Source organism: Crocuta crocuta, unplaced genomic scaffold (assembly GCF_008692635.1).
Source record: "Crocuta crocuta isolate KB4526 unplaced genomic scaffold, BGI_CrCroc_1.0 scaffold172, whole genome shotgun sequence".
NCBI classification, from domain to species: Eukaryota; Metazoa; Chordata; class Mammalia; order Carnivora; family Hyaenidae; genus Crocuta; species Crocuta crocuta.
The window spans coordinates 5,098,660-5,112,964 of NW_027528872.1; the positions used below are offsets into that span (position 1 = coordinate 5,098,660).

The window sequence follows — 14,305 nt, forward strand, 5'->3', positions numbered from 1 at the left end:
GCTTCAGATTCTGTGTCCCTCTCTCTCTCTCTGCCCCTCTCCTTTTCATGCTTTGTCTCTCTGTCTCTCAACAATAAATGTTAAAATTTTTTTTTAATGTTTAAAAGTTACAGAAAAATCCTCTAAAAGTAAGAAAACCAAGACAGGCAAAGTTATAGACCCTTTAAAAGCAACATCATGGGGTAGCTCAGTCAGTTGAGTGTCTTACTTTTGGTTTTGACTCAGATCATGATCCCAGAGTCATGTGATTGAGCCTTGCCTCAAGGCTCTGCACTGAATGTGGAGCCTCCTTGAGATTCTCTCCCTCTGCCCTTCTCTCCTGCTCTATAAATAAATAGAGAAATCAAACAAACAAACAATCAAATAAAGCACCACTATGCATTGAACTTCTACCTTGAGCTCACCCTAGAGATCAAAGCTGTTCCAAGGCCAGAGCAAAGTGCAAGCTCTGAGTCCATTTGTGTTGGGGCTGCTACCTCCTTTTCCTAAATATTCATTAAACAGAGTGATTTAGTTAGCCATTCATCCGTGCTCGCTTCGGCAGCACATATACTAAAATTGGAACGATACAGAGAAGATTAGCATGGCCCCTGCGCAAGGATGACACGCAAATTAGTTAGCCATTCATCCATCACTCTAGAGATAGGGAGATCAAGTAAATGTCTGTCAGAAACTTGGCCTTTCTCCTGGGAGGGTCCCTTTATGATCTCCTCTTTCCATCCCCCCAACCTTTCTCAGCTCACTTTCCCTCATGGACCTCCACGGTTAGTTTCCCATATTAGATCCTCTGCCACCATCCATGATAAGCAGGTCTCCTCAGCACTCATTCTGTTCACACAAAGGGCCCTGCAGCCTGAGACCCCACTCAACAATATACATTCTGGGGTTCACCCTCAAAGACATGTCCACTGCCCTTGCCTAGCCTGCTGGGGAAGATATCTGGAGGTGAGGGACTCATGAGGCCACAGCTTTGTTTCAAGTTCACACTGTTACTGCTACCCTTTTGTCCCTTCTTGTCCAAGTCTTCATTTCATTTCTATTTCCTTTCTTTGTCCCTTGCTGGGGAATTGCTCCATGGAGTCAAGGGCCATCTTGGTTTCTTATAATGAAGGGATGTAGCACTGGACAAAGGTAGAGGTGCTCTGGCATCAATTTTCAGGGAACATCAGAGACAGTGAGAAAAAACTCTTCTAATTCTGTCAGTGCCACTTTCTCTCATTTCAGGTTCCCTGCCTGACAGATGGAAAATTGCTGTGGAGGAACAGTGTCACGGGATCCAATTTATTCACAAAAACCTGTCTTAAGAGCCCCAGTGGATTGTGACAGTGGCTAAAAGAGATTCCCAGTTCTAAGGGACCACACTCAGAAAAGCTGAGCACAATACATTGATGGACCTGCTGACGCAAAGGGACAGAAGGAGAAAATGGTTTCTGTCAATGGTGTGTCAATTACTCGTGTTGAGACTTCATCTGAAACTAATATTTAGTGTCATATTCTTCACTCGGTCGGTTCCCCTGTCTGAAGGTTTTTATTCCATCAGCTAGTGGTCTGGTCTATCCATTCTCCACCCAGGGGTGAGGGGTTTATTCCACAAAGAACAGTGGACAAGAGCAGATCACTCGAAAGAGATAAAAATGGGGGCATTGGGAGCACAAGGGACTTCCTAGAAATAAGCCCCTATTCCTTGACTCATTCTTATTTTTGTAGGATTCTTAAGCCAGGACCATAAGAACTTTTACAGGATGTGTGTAACAGGAAGGGTCCTGATGCTCAAATCAGCAGTCACAAGCTGTGTCTGTGACTTAAATTCCCCCATCTCTTTGGATCCCTAGACAAAGACAAGTGATAATAGACTGCTTTCAGGGGTTTAGCATTGCATTCCATTGAGGTAAGCCAGATCTGTCTATTACTGTCGCTGGTCTAAAGTGCAATTATTCATTGATCTTTTTATAGTCATTCATTATTTTACACATTCATTCAAGAAACATTTACTAATTACCTATCCTGTGCCAGGCATTACTTTGGGTTCCATTGTAGAAGAGCAAATAAAGCAAAGTCTCATCTCTTAAGAAGCATACATTGTGTAACCACCCTTGACATTTACACAGCAACTTTCACATAGATTTGTCAGCACCCTTATGGGTGCACTTGGAGGAATGGTTTTCTCCAAGCACCAGTCTTTCCTCACATCGGAAGCCCTCTGTTCAATGTGCAACTAACTCTTCCTTTGCTCCCACTGCATATTGCCTGGCCTCTTTCCATTACTGATCCAACCAGTTTTTTCACTAATGACTCTCCTGATCTGTTAGACAGTTCTTCCTTCTGTACCTTTGTTCCTGCTCTTGATTTATGCTTGTAATTGATGGATTCTTCGATGGATTCTTCTCATGTCATTTTATGCATAACATTCTGTCTGCCCAGTTACCCTGAAAACTTTCTGAATGCTGGGTCTAAGTCTTTTAATTCTTACTTATTATTCTTGAGCAACGAATTTGGTTAACATAGCACAGTGAATATAGTACCACAGGCAGGCTCCCACCTTCACTCCTTTGCATTATGTTATTTTGCAGTCTGCTCATCAAGGTTTGCCTAATAAATAACTGTGCCTCACTTCTTGCTTTCTACTGATAATTCTCAAACATCTGTTTTGTTCACCACAGTACAACAGAGCACCTGACCCGATATGGGAACTTGCTACATTATTTCTTGATTCCCAGTGGACTGACTGATCGGCTGGGACAGAAGTAACAATCCACACAGTTTGTAGTGTGGTCAATCTTTAGGAACTCTATGCCATATATGAGAAGTCTGGGGCCTACTTACTGAGTTCTGCAAATGCTTACTGACTTACTCAGAGAAACAGATGTTGGAGAATAGGCTGCTACTGAGGCATAGAGTGATGCTAAATATAAGGGTCAGATGTCACCTCATGCCCTCTAGAATGATTTTACTTTGGCTGAAGGGCAGAGACTTACACATTTTTACATTTGACTTAGACAAACGAGAGAGAAAGCGGTAGGCAAGGAAGAGGAAGACAAAGATCCTACACTGTTGGCCTTGAAGATGAAAGAGGAGGCCACAATCCAAAGAATGAATGCAAGTAACTTCTAGAATCTGGAAAAGGAAAGGAAACAGATTTTCTTCTAGAGCCTCCAGGGGAAATACATTGATCTTAGGACCTCTAGCTTTCGGAATCATAAGACATTAAAGTTGTCTGGTCTGGCAAAACACATATATAACCCACAATGCCATATACTAGAGTAGAAGAGCTGGATAATTCTAGAAGAGGAGGGATCCTTATTATATGAGGCACAAATTGAGGTGCTGATTTTTCTAAACATCTGTAGGAAAAAAATTACTCTTGAGACAGAAGAATGGAATTAAGATCTTGAAACCCCATGCTAATTTTGACCACATACACCTTGTCCTAAAATCCCCCAACAAGACAGGTTATGGGAGGGTTATTGAACACATCTTGGTTGCTTCCAGGTTTTGTTAATGATGAATAAAACTGCTATAAACATCCATGTGCAAGTTTTTGTGTGAACATGAGTTTCAACTCCTTTGGGTAAATACCAAGGAGCATGATAGCTACAACATATGGTAAGGATATGTTTCATTTTGTAAGAAACTACTGAACTGTTTTCCAAAGTGGCTGTACCATTTTATGTTCCCACCAGCAATGCATGAGAGTTCCTGTTTCTCTAATATTTGGTCTTGTCAGTGTTTTAGATTTTGGCCATTGTAACAAGTGTGCCTTTTTTTTTTTTTTTTAACGTTTTTGCCTTTACACCATAAATTATTTTTAAAATATTAATGTTTATTTTTGAGAGAGAGACAGAGTGGGAGTGGGGGAGAGACACAGAAAGTAGGAGACCCAGAATCTGAAGCAGACTCCAGGCTCTGAGCTGTCAGCACAGAGCCCAATGCGGGGTGCTAACTCATAGACTGTGAGATCATGACCTGAGCTGAAGTTGGACACTTAATCAACTGAGCCTGTAGGTGCCCCTACACCATAAATTCTTTAATGGCAAGGACAGTGTCTTGTCCTCTTTTGTATCCTAAGTCATAGAAATAAGAAAAAATAACATCTGCTCACCGTAGTCTACTGTGTTATTAACTATGTGATTATTCCCAGGTTATTCTATGTAGCAATTAATGCATCATTCACACAACCATTAAACTGTAACCCCTCTGAGGGCAGGGACCATCAAATCATCTCTCTTTAAAGCAAGATTGAAGACCATTGCAGACCCTTGGACATGGAGGGAGAGGGCTGCTCTGTCAGGGAGTGGACTCCTCCTCATTGGAGGTGTGGCCTAGATATTATGCAAAGGACATAGGCACTGGGGGCAGATGTTGTATTACATGACCCCTAAACTCCTTCCAACATTATAACTCTATGCCCTTGTCATTCAGGTGGCACCTTCTGAGAAGTTCCATCCAGCCAGGCCTTTGGCTGTGAATGAAACCAAGACTGCAAGATCCAATGTGATCTTCTGCATGATTTTTTTGCTACAAATTCATCTCCTTCAATTCTCCATCTTCTACGCTTTGTCCAGTTATATTAAAAAGCTCACTATTCCCGCCATATAATCTGATGTCTTCCACCTTCAGGCTGGATTCATTGCATAGAATGCAGACCAGGCTGCACCTACTGCTTCTTCCAGGACACAACTTAGAAATATGTCACCTATGAAGCTTTTCCTGACTTTGCACCACTGTTCTGGGTACCCCTGTCTAAGTTACCATTGTGCTCTGAACTTACCGCAACTGCATCTATTTTTCCCTTAAAGTTTATTTATTTACTTTGAGAGAGAAAGAGAGAGACAGAGAGAGTGAATGGGGAGAGGGGCAGAGAAAGAGGGAAAGAATCCCAAGCAGGCTCGCAGTGTCAGCATGGAGCCCGATGCAGGGCTAGAACTCATGGACTATGAGATCGTGATCTGAGCCGAAACCAAGAGTTGGACACTTACCCAACTGAGCCACCCAGGCATCCCTGCACTTTATTTACTCTTCATTTGTATCTATCCAGTGGCCTGCAAACTTCTGGAAAGCAGACAGGGCCTTGTTCCCTCTAAATCCCCAGCGACCAGCATACTGCCTCGCTGTGGATAAATGCTCAATAAGCATTTGTGGAGCACATGCTTAAATAATTAAAACTTAATTAATGAATGATTGAATGCCCAAATGCATCAATTTAGTGCTCCACTTAAGCCTAGATTTCAGTTGCCATGGTTATACATCAGTAACAGTTTAATAGATATGGAGAGAGAGAGACAGAGAGAGAGAGAGAGAAATACAATTGAGAGCATTGTGTGCTGAGATAGATTTTCTACTTTTATTCATAAAGGCCCACAGTTTAAAAGCCTTGCACTCACAGGCAGGAGACCCGGGTGAGTGTCCACAGAAAAGCCTTGCCCGTTTCCTTAGTGAAGTGCCCAATCAGGAGCTTGTAAGAGTGTTAAGAGTCTATCCCCAGTGTATCCACTGGACAAGGTGAGGCAGTTTTCTGCATGGTCTGATTTTACAGATCCCAGAGTTTTGTCTGCCATTAATCTCTTCTGTCAGCTTGCCATTAGGCATGTAATCTTGGCAACTAAAACCACTCCTTTCTCATAAGACTGTGTCCCTAGAAGTTCACTTCTAGAAAAAAGCAGGTACCTAACATAGTTGTCATAATCAAGGTTAAGGAACATGGATGGCTTGTCAGGGCTGGTTTCTACCACTAGAGGATTGTGCCCTTGAAGAATGGAGATGGCTGGTGAAGAATGTGATGTCCAGACCTATTTGAGCCTAGGGTTACTGAAAGCAGGTATAGATGGGAGAATCCCATGCAAAACTCTGTGTCCTGTGAAGAAGGTCAAAGTCTCAGGGGCCCACTGGGTAAAAAGGGGGAGAGTGAGTGAGGACAAAGCAACATCTTGGGTTTGTCATGGTGTGGTCCTGCTCACCCCCCCAAGATGGGCTTTTGAAGCTGGGGCACATTTTTCGTGGTATGTATGAGCTCTCACAAAGTATCTTGGCTTCTCTGTTTTCTTGTGAAGGTGTAAAGCTCCCTGTCTTCAGGGTGTGTCTCACCCTGTTGCCACAATTTAGAAGTGTAACATTCTGACTGCACTTTTGAAAATAGAGTGAAGCTTTGTGGCTACGCATGTTCTGCGATTGTGCGTAAAGCAAACAAAAAAATACAAACTAGGCGTTAAGCAGGAAAGGCCTGAAGCACACAACAAAATATTTATTGACAGATTATTAGTACGATAAAATCACACCGTTTATTTCCACAGAGATGTGAGAAGTTCAGCTAAATCCTGCTCTTGAAATATTTATCTCTTCTACTGGGAACTTTCCTTTTGTTGCTTGAGACTGGAGGCACTCTCGGAACATTTTTCCCTTAAAGCAGAAATGCTGATGAATGGCCAACCTTCATAATTAATACCCACCAATAATTGAAGCATGGGACTTGACTCTTAGAATTGCATTCCCTGTGAACTTTCAGGTTTACTTGCCTTACTTTTTATGCTTACTTAATAATACCCAGTAGTTTCTGCTCCTTGCCTATTTGCTCATTGATGCCAACCCAGAGCTGAGAATTTGAGGAAGACCTAATTTTCCTGCCGCTGACCTCATGTTCTGTTTCACTTACAAAAGCAGACTCAAAGCAATGGTTCTCATCAATCATTTGTTTTCCCACAGCACTTATTGGAAGATCGAGAAATGTTACTTCAGATGTCTAACACAGAGTGAAAAATGTGCTTTTTATATTCTAAATGAATTGCAGCGTACAGTTAAAACGATTTGAGTGACTCTAGTTACATTTTGCAAAAGGTGCTTCAAAGCCTTTAAAGTAAGTATTTTCACGTGTATTTTCTCTGTGGAGTCCTCTACACTTGTAAAATAGTGCTGAGTCCATTTCAGAAATGAGAAAATGGAGGTCCCAAGCAGGGAAGCAGCACATGCCAAGCCACCCATCTCACCAGGGACTGAACTGTAACCATGTACCACAATAGGCTGTATATTTTTCACTCTCATCAATGAGAGAGACAACAGTGGATTGGCCACCCAAGTTTTCTTATGGTGTATTTTTGAACGCCAGGCCAAAAATCAAACAAACAAAACCCCCCAACTAGAGATCAAAACATCCCTGAACTCAAACACCCAGAAAAGAAGGAAATTATTTTTTTCCTACGAGGAAGCAAATAGAGAGAAGCACCTGGTCGGTTTCAGATGGTATTAGCATTCACCCCTGACTGGCCTCATGGTCTTCTGGATCTTCCTAAACTGAGGCTCTGGGGCACTAATTAATCAGGCTGAAAGTCCCGGAATTTATCAATCTGCCATCACTATTCCTGTTGACTGCTGATTTAAAGAGGTGAATCCACTTGATTATCTAACAGGTAAGGAGAAGTGAGTCCAAATTTCAATGACACAGAGATGAGAGCCCAAGGAAACACCTAACACTATGACTGGCAATTAATTAGACAGATAGCATCTTACATTTGGGAAGGACCTGAGAGGTCTAATCGAATCTTGCTCCTCATGCAGAAATCCTTCCACAGCAAGCCTGACAGTCATCAGATCTTTGTTCCTGGGATGGGAATCTTCACTTGTCTTGAGGCAGCCATTCCCCATTAATAGATGGGATCTTGTGGTTAGAATGTCTTGCCTCCATGGAATTGAATTCTATCCTCTTTTAAACTGCAAGTCCACCTTTTTGACTAAGTTCTACCTTCCAGCGCCTTAATGAATATGGCTACCTATGCATTTTATGCTATTTTCCCCATATGTGACGTCAGCCCTCATGGCTTTCTTAAAACATTTCCTCTCCAGCAAAATCTACCCGGCTTCTCCCACTTTTTCCATATTCACTAATTTTCAGGCCCCTCTCTGGAAGGTTTCTTGTTTGGACATTCCCCACCCCCGTTTTGAGTGCTATGTCTGTAACTGGATAGGATCTGTTTTCCCTGCTCAGTCTGACCCAAAATTAACATACTTCCAATACCTTTGCTGGTCATAAGCTCCATAGCAAATGGGGCTATATACACGGTGGTTGGAGATAGTATCACCCCTTCGGCTCTGTAACACACTGGAGTTTGCAAATTGAGAACTGGTTTTCTTCATGTAATTTACCTCAGAAGCCACACCAGCAGCAAGAAGGCCAGGACCAGTAGTCAATGTACAGGCCACAACGAACACAGAATTGTCACTTTGAACCAGTTTTCGCTTCAATAAGCTTTTTGTCTATCTAGTATCGCATCTCTTAAAATATAGAGGGGGGAAAAAAGCAGGTAAGAGACTAGTTTGCCAGCAACTTTGACAAATAGCGTTTGAGGGAGACTGAGTGACATTCGGAAAGTTGGTAAAAGCCACCAGAGTCAAAGCAACTTCTCAAAAAAAAAAAAAAAAAAATTGTGGCTACACTATGTTCAACCAGGCCACACCTGTTTTGAGAAACCACCAAGAGTTCTGCAGATAAACAGAGATGCCAGGTCTGACAGTTTCTAAGGCAACCAGATACTGATCATCGCTGCACAGGAGAGAGGCCGAAAGAGGCAGCAGTGACAAACATGAAGGCCTGTTCTCTCATCTACTCAATGGGGTGGCAGCAGTCAGAGACAACTCAGCCTCAAGAGCCCATCTCACATCCGGGTTCAGACCCTAAGCTCTCACTGTAGTGGATGGAATCCTGCAGTTGGGAAAATTCTTGAAGGATCCTGAAGCCACCCCTTAAGCAGGAATCCTGTAACCTAACATGGACTTCTGGGGAAAGAAGACAAGATGTACCTTCTGTCAGTGTTCTCATTTTGTCACCTGCAAAGTAAAGCAAAATGGTTATGTGGCCAGAATTCACGAGGGTATACACTTGGTGAGAAGCGAGTGAACTTGGATACAAAGAGGTGGTTTATGTCATTTGGCTCTCTAGTGGGTAGATTGGATTTTACTTAAGAAACCACCATCCAAATACAACCATGTCCCTGCTTTCAGAGCATTTATATCTATTAAAGGTTTATAATGTCACACTTTCCCATCTTGCGACATTTCCAACTTGTGACATTTTAACAAGAATGGCACAAATGAGCGTTTCATAAGAGGTTGGCAGATACAGGATAGATCCAAGAGCTGGAATGGGTGCTTGGATGCTGCTTTTGAAATCATCACATTGCAGTTACCTACGCCTGGGTTTTCTTGATGCCCTGACTCGGTGCTGTTCTCTCTTGTTCCTTGGTGCCATTCCCACTCTTCCTGGTGTCGTGTTCCGGACCTCGGTGGCACTCAAGAAATAACTGTTGAATCGAATCGATATGAAGCCTTGAGGAGATATAGCTTGAGGACAATGAAGATACATTGAAATCTTATGGCTCAGGAAATGGGAAACCATATTGCAAAGATGGACTAATGAATGATTTAATGAACCTTGAAAAAATAGAGTCATAAATGCTAATCACAAGTATTAGTTTACGAAGCTTGATTATAAACAGTGACAGAAGGAATAAATTCATGAATCCAGCTGGTCAGATAGCAGCCATCTTTACTAAAAGGCCTGAGCAAGGTAAGAAGAGTTAAATAGAGATGGGGGGGGGGAGTGTAAAAGGTTAGAATTAATCATGATGATAAACATAGCCAACACCAAGGCATCAAAATGAAATTCTAAATGTCACCCAGTGTTTATTTTCTATGTTATTGCCAAAACCTTATGAATGAGCAAAGAGACAAAACCAAAATCCCACCAAGTCCTACAACAAGAAATAAAATAGCTGTTTGAGTATTCTCTCCCTTTGAGTTTGTTTTTCTCTATAAATATCACAATATATATAATACACACACTCATTTTTGTTGTTTTTTAAAAGTGGGCTAACATTATATATGTGTGTATATATATATATATATAAGTTATTTCATAAGTTACTATTTCACTTGAGAGTATAGCAGACCATGGTTTCATGTTATTTAAATATTCTCTATTTTCATGGCTATATATTATTTCATTATAATGATGTATCAATATATATTATGTATTAATGGACATTTAGGCTGACTCCCAGGTGTTTCTCCCATCGTGTCTTTGTCTCTGTTATACCTCTTGTTAAAGCTTCTGTTAATATAGTCTTTTGACAAGTTCATGCAATTGATTTTCTTGTTGGTAGTATGTAGATGGGCCTTTTATCTTCTACTTTAAGAGGAAGTGTGACCATAGCTTAAAAATGACGTGACACACATCTTTCTAATAATTTAAAAACACTTGCTATTGAAAAATAAGAAAGATATAGGGGAAGTGACTTATTCATCACATCTGTCTGCACTGATTATGTCCCTAAAGTTGATAGTTATAACACAGCAACATTTTTTTAAACATAGGATTTAGAATCAGTTTAGAATAGTATTATTCCAAGATATTTTTATATCATCCAAAGTTAACTGAATATTATCACTTATAAGAAAAAGTTCTCAAAATTATATATTTTTCTTTTTTTTAAGTGACCAGAGCAAATATCGGTAAAAATACTGAAATGTAAGGCAGTCTTCAGACAGTTCCTATATGTATATTTTCCATTGGTTTAACCTCTCTTATCTTTCTCCAAAGGTGTATCATAAACATCTTGCTTGTGTTCCATATCTGAGAGACTCTAACGGTTACTACTTCCAATTCTGACTTTTCCTTTTCTCCGATGAAAGCTGGAAGGATGTTTCAGTTGGTGAGAATACTAGGATGTGTAGCCAGCTGCTCCCTTTGGGTTATCTAGTTTTGAGTAGAAGAAGATCAGACACTCCTCCACAGACCCAGGTCATCTGTCTCTCACTTAGTCAAGGGAGGCAAGGACTGAGGTTGCATGGCTCAGGGCAACTTGTCACCACAACTAGAAACTGCTTAGCTTAGAAGCCTGGTTTTGGGTCAGGAGTGTCATCCTGATGTGCAGCACACAGCGGCTTTCTCCACCTAACAGCTTCCCTATAGGTCTTTCACCTAAGTGCTTGGAAATACCATAATCGCCACAAGGTAGGTTTATGGCTGGCAGCCATATTGTGAAAACAAAAACAAATCTTCTTTAGGATGGAGTCAGATGGCCAGCAGGGGGAGCCCTGCCACTCGTCAACTGGAGACCCAAAGGAAGGGACAGATCTTGCAGGTGGATATACTACTTTACTATCTCAGCAGGAGGAAGGAAATTTTTCCTCCCCCAGCAACAGCCCAGCCAATGAGAGTCTATCACAACTCCGCCAATGAAAAGCCACTACACTTTGAAATTCCAGGTTATGCCAGTGGACTTCTTGTTTGTAACAACGCTCCCAATGTCCTGCTTTCCTCTATAAAAGAGTGTCCCTCTCCTTTGTTTTCCTGGCTTGCCTCTGGTTTTGCCAAACCTTATCTGTCCAAGACGGCAATTCTCTGCTATTCTTGAATAAAGACATTTTTGCTGGTAAAAATATTGGCAGTTTGATTTTTAAGGTTAACAATACTGAGGTAGAGACACAGCGTAATTCTTATTTTAAATTGTCCCCATTTGTAAAACAGGAAGTGCTTGTTCTTATTTAATGAATGTTTCCTTTCTTTAATTAGCGAGAACAGGGTTAGTATGAAATACTCACTCCTCGCTCTGCCTTTTTTCATTCCTGGCTGCCTGAAAAGAGAGATTGCTTAGAGATGCTGAGATCTGACTGCATAGGCCTGAGTCCTACTTCCTCCGTCTACTAGTTGTGCGATCCTGGCAAGTACCCTAACCTCTCTGTGCCTCAGTTTCCTCATTTATCCAAAGTGGACACTGATTGCAGTTATTTGCCAGCATTGTTATGAGCATTGAATCCATGAATCCATGTAGAGGGATTAGAACAGTGACTGCCATGTGCTAAATGATCAGTAAATGTTAGCTCTGTTGTTATTCCTCAGTTCTGCTTAAGGTTTGGACATACAACTTTGTGAAGGGTTATCAGAGCAGAGTGCTGTTTCACTGCTGCTCATGTTCAGAGTAAGTTTAAGAATATTTACTGAAAAGCTGTAATTCTAAACCCTGACGGGCCCCAAGGCATTAGCAAAGACTGTGGGAAATTTGTAGAGGGCACTAGAGAGTCATTGCTTTCACTTGAACGATTACTGCTTCACCAGCCTTTTTCCTACCCATCAGTGCCCGACAAATCCACAGAATAATAAGAAACATGCATTGCAGTTGGGTGGAGAAAGCAGAGTAGGGCAGAAATCAGCAACAGACCTGCCCACACTCTTCAGCCTGTACTGTGATACCCCGAGTTGCTGCCCCCCTCCCCTTTCCTTCTGTGACTAAAGGAGCTGGCCACAAGCGTGTGAGCACATGTGCACACACAATTCCCACAGACGCTTAGAGGAGACCCTCTTTCCTGACCAGAGTGAGTTGTTTCCTCACGTCAGAGGCGGTGATGTTCCTGGTGCCAGCTTCTGGAAGGAAGCCTGAGAGAAGCTGGCTTCAGGCAGGGACCAGAGTCTGGGCTTGATGGAAATCCTGAAACCCTTCCCTTCCTCCCTCAGTTTACAGTAGCGCACAGAAGGCAACACAGTAGAAGAGTTGGTTAGCTCCACCAAGTTAACTTAACTTACCCCCTGGGTGTGTACAATTCCCTTCTTAGCCCACATGTTCATACGTTAATACAACAACCAACCATTTCCCTTGGCCATTCCAAATACATTTAAGAACATATTGTTCCTAATGATTACAGTAAAACGATTGGAAAGGATCCCTTTACACAGTTGGGAACTCAAATCTCTTTCCTTGTGCACTTGTCAGGAAGCTTCTCTTCTCGCCTGTGTCGAGCTTCCTTTCTGGTAGTAAAATGAGACAAATTAACGATCAAGTTTTAGCCAGACTAATTGCCAGATTAGTCAGGGAGATAGTGAGTGCTCGTGAAAGGCCAACGTTCAATTGGGGTTGGCTTGTCCAGAAGGAAAACAAGCAATGGCCTTGGAGCCTAATCTTGGAGTTCATCAGAGCAAGCCTAACCATTCAGGGTAGCTCTTCTTCCCTGGGCCCAGTTCCAATTTCTGAATTACAAGGGAGAACCGTCTTCAGAGGCATTTAGGCTTAGAAAGCAGAAGGCTTGAGGGTTTGAGTTCTAGCTCTAGTCACTGAACGGTGCACTTGGACAAATCATACCTCCTGAGATTGTCCTCTCATCCTTAGAGCAGGTGCAGAAAATATCTACCTCCTGAGTTTGTGAGAATTAGGTGACATCATGGACGTGAACCGTTTTGTAGATGTAAAGTGTCAAATAAATATGAAGAGTGCTTTCTGCTGAGATTTTTCATTAGGACCTATAGATGCAAAACACAAATACCATATGATCTCACTTATCTGTGGAATCTGAAAAAAACAACTGAACAAACAAACCACCACCACAACAACAGCAAAACAGACTTCTAAATACAGAGATCAACACTAGTGGTTGCCAAAGCAATGGGGCTGGGAGATGAATGACACAGTTAAAGGGGATTAAGAGGTACAAACTTCCAGTTATAAAATAAATAAGTCACAGGGATGAAAAGTACAATACGGGTAATATAGTCAGTAATACCGTAATGACTTTGTATGTTGACAGATGGTGACTTCACCTATGGTGCTGAGCATGGTGTAATGTGTGTAATCGTCGAATCACAATGCTGTACACCTGACACTAATGTAATATTGGATGCCAACTATACTTCAATTAAAAATGGAAACAAAACAAAACACTAAGGCCTAGAATTGAACACTGTTATCTCTTCATGACAAGTTCTGAAGGTGAAACCAGATAATCTACAAATAGGCCACGAACATTCTATGGCACCAAACATGGTAATAGTACGGAGGTTGAGACACAGGTGGCACATTTGAGAATGAACACCTGTATGAAAAGGTGAAATGCTCTTTTCCACAGAACTAAAAACTTTAACATTCTCATTTGCCCTTTGTCAATGGAAAATAATTCCAGTTTGATGGCCCGTAGCACCACTGCTGCCCCCCCTGACAAGTTTGCTGGCAGGGGTGATTCACTAAGTTACGTGTCTGTCTCTTGGTTTCGGTTCAGGTCATGACCTCACAGTTCTTGGGTTTGAGCCCTGCATCGGGCTCCATGCTGACAGTGTGGAGCCTACGTGGGATTCTCTCCCTCTCTCTCTCTGTCTCTCTCTCTCTCTCTCTCAAGATAAATAAATAAATAAAAAAGAAAAGTGTGATGACAAATGGCTGCAACCCCGTACATTCGCTAGGAGACTTTGTTCTTTGCAAGGCCGCCTTACTAATCTCAGAAACCTTCCAAGTGTTCCCAAGTTTCCAATTGCAGATGAAAAGAGGTGATACATTTT

At 41.8% G+C, this 14,305-nt stretch overlaps 1 non-coding gene across 1 annotated transcript; it reads left to right on the top strand.

The window, feature by feature from the left end:
• Positions 1-528: 528 nt before the first annotated feature.
• On the top strand, positions 529-635 carry LOC144225422 (U6 spliceosomal RNA). Its single transcript, XR_013333296.1, has one exon. It is a non-coding gene; the product is annotated as a U6 spliceosomal RNA (small nuclear RNA).
• The last annotated feature ends 13,670 nt before the right edge of the window (positions 636-14,305 follow it).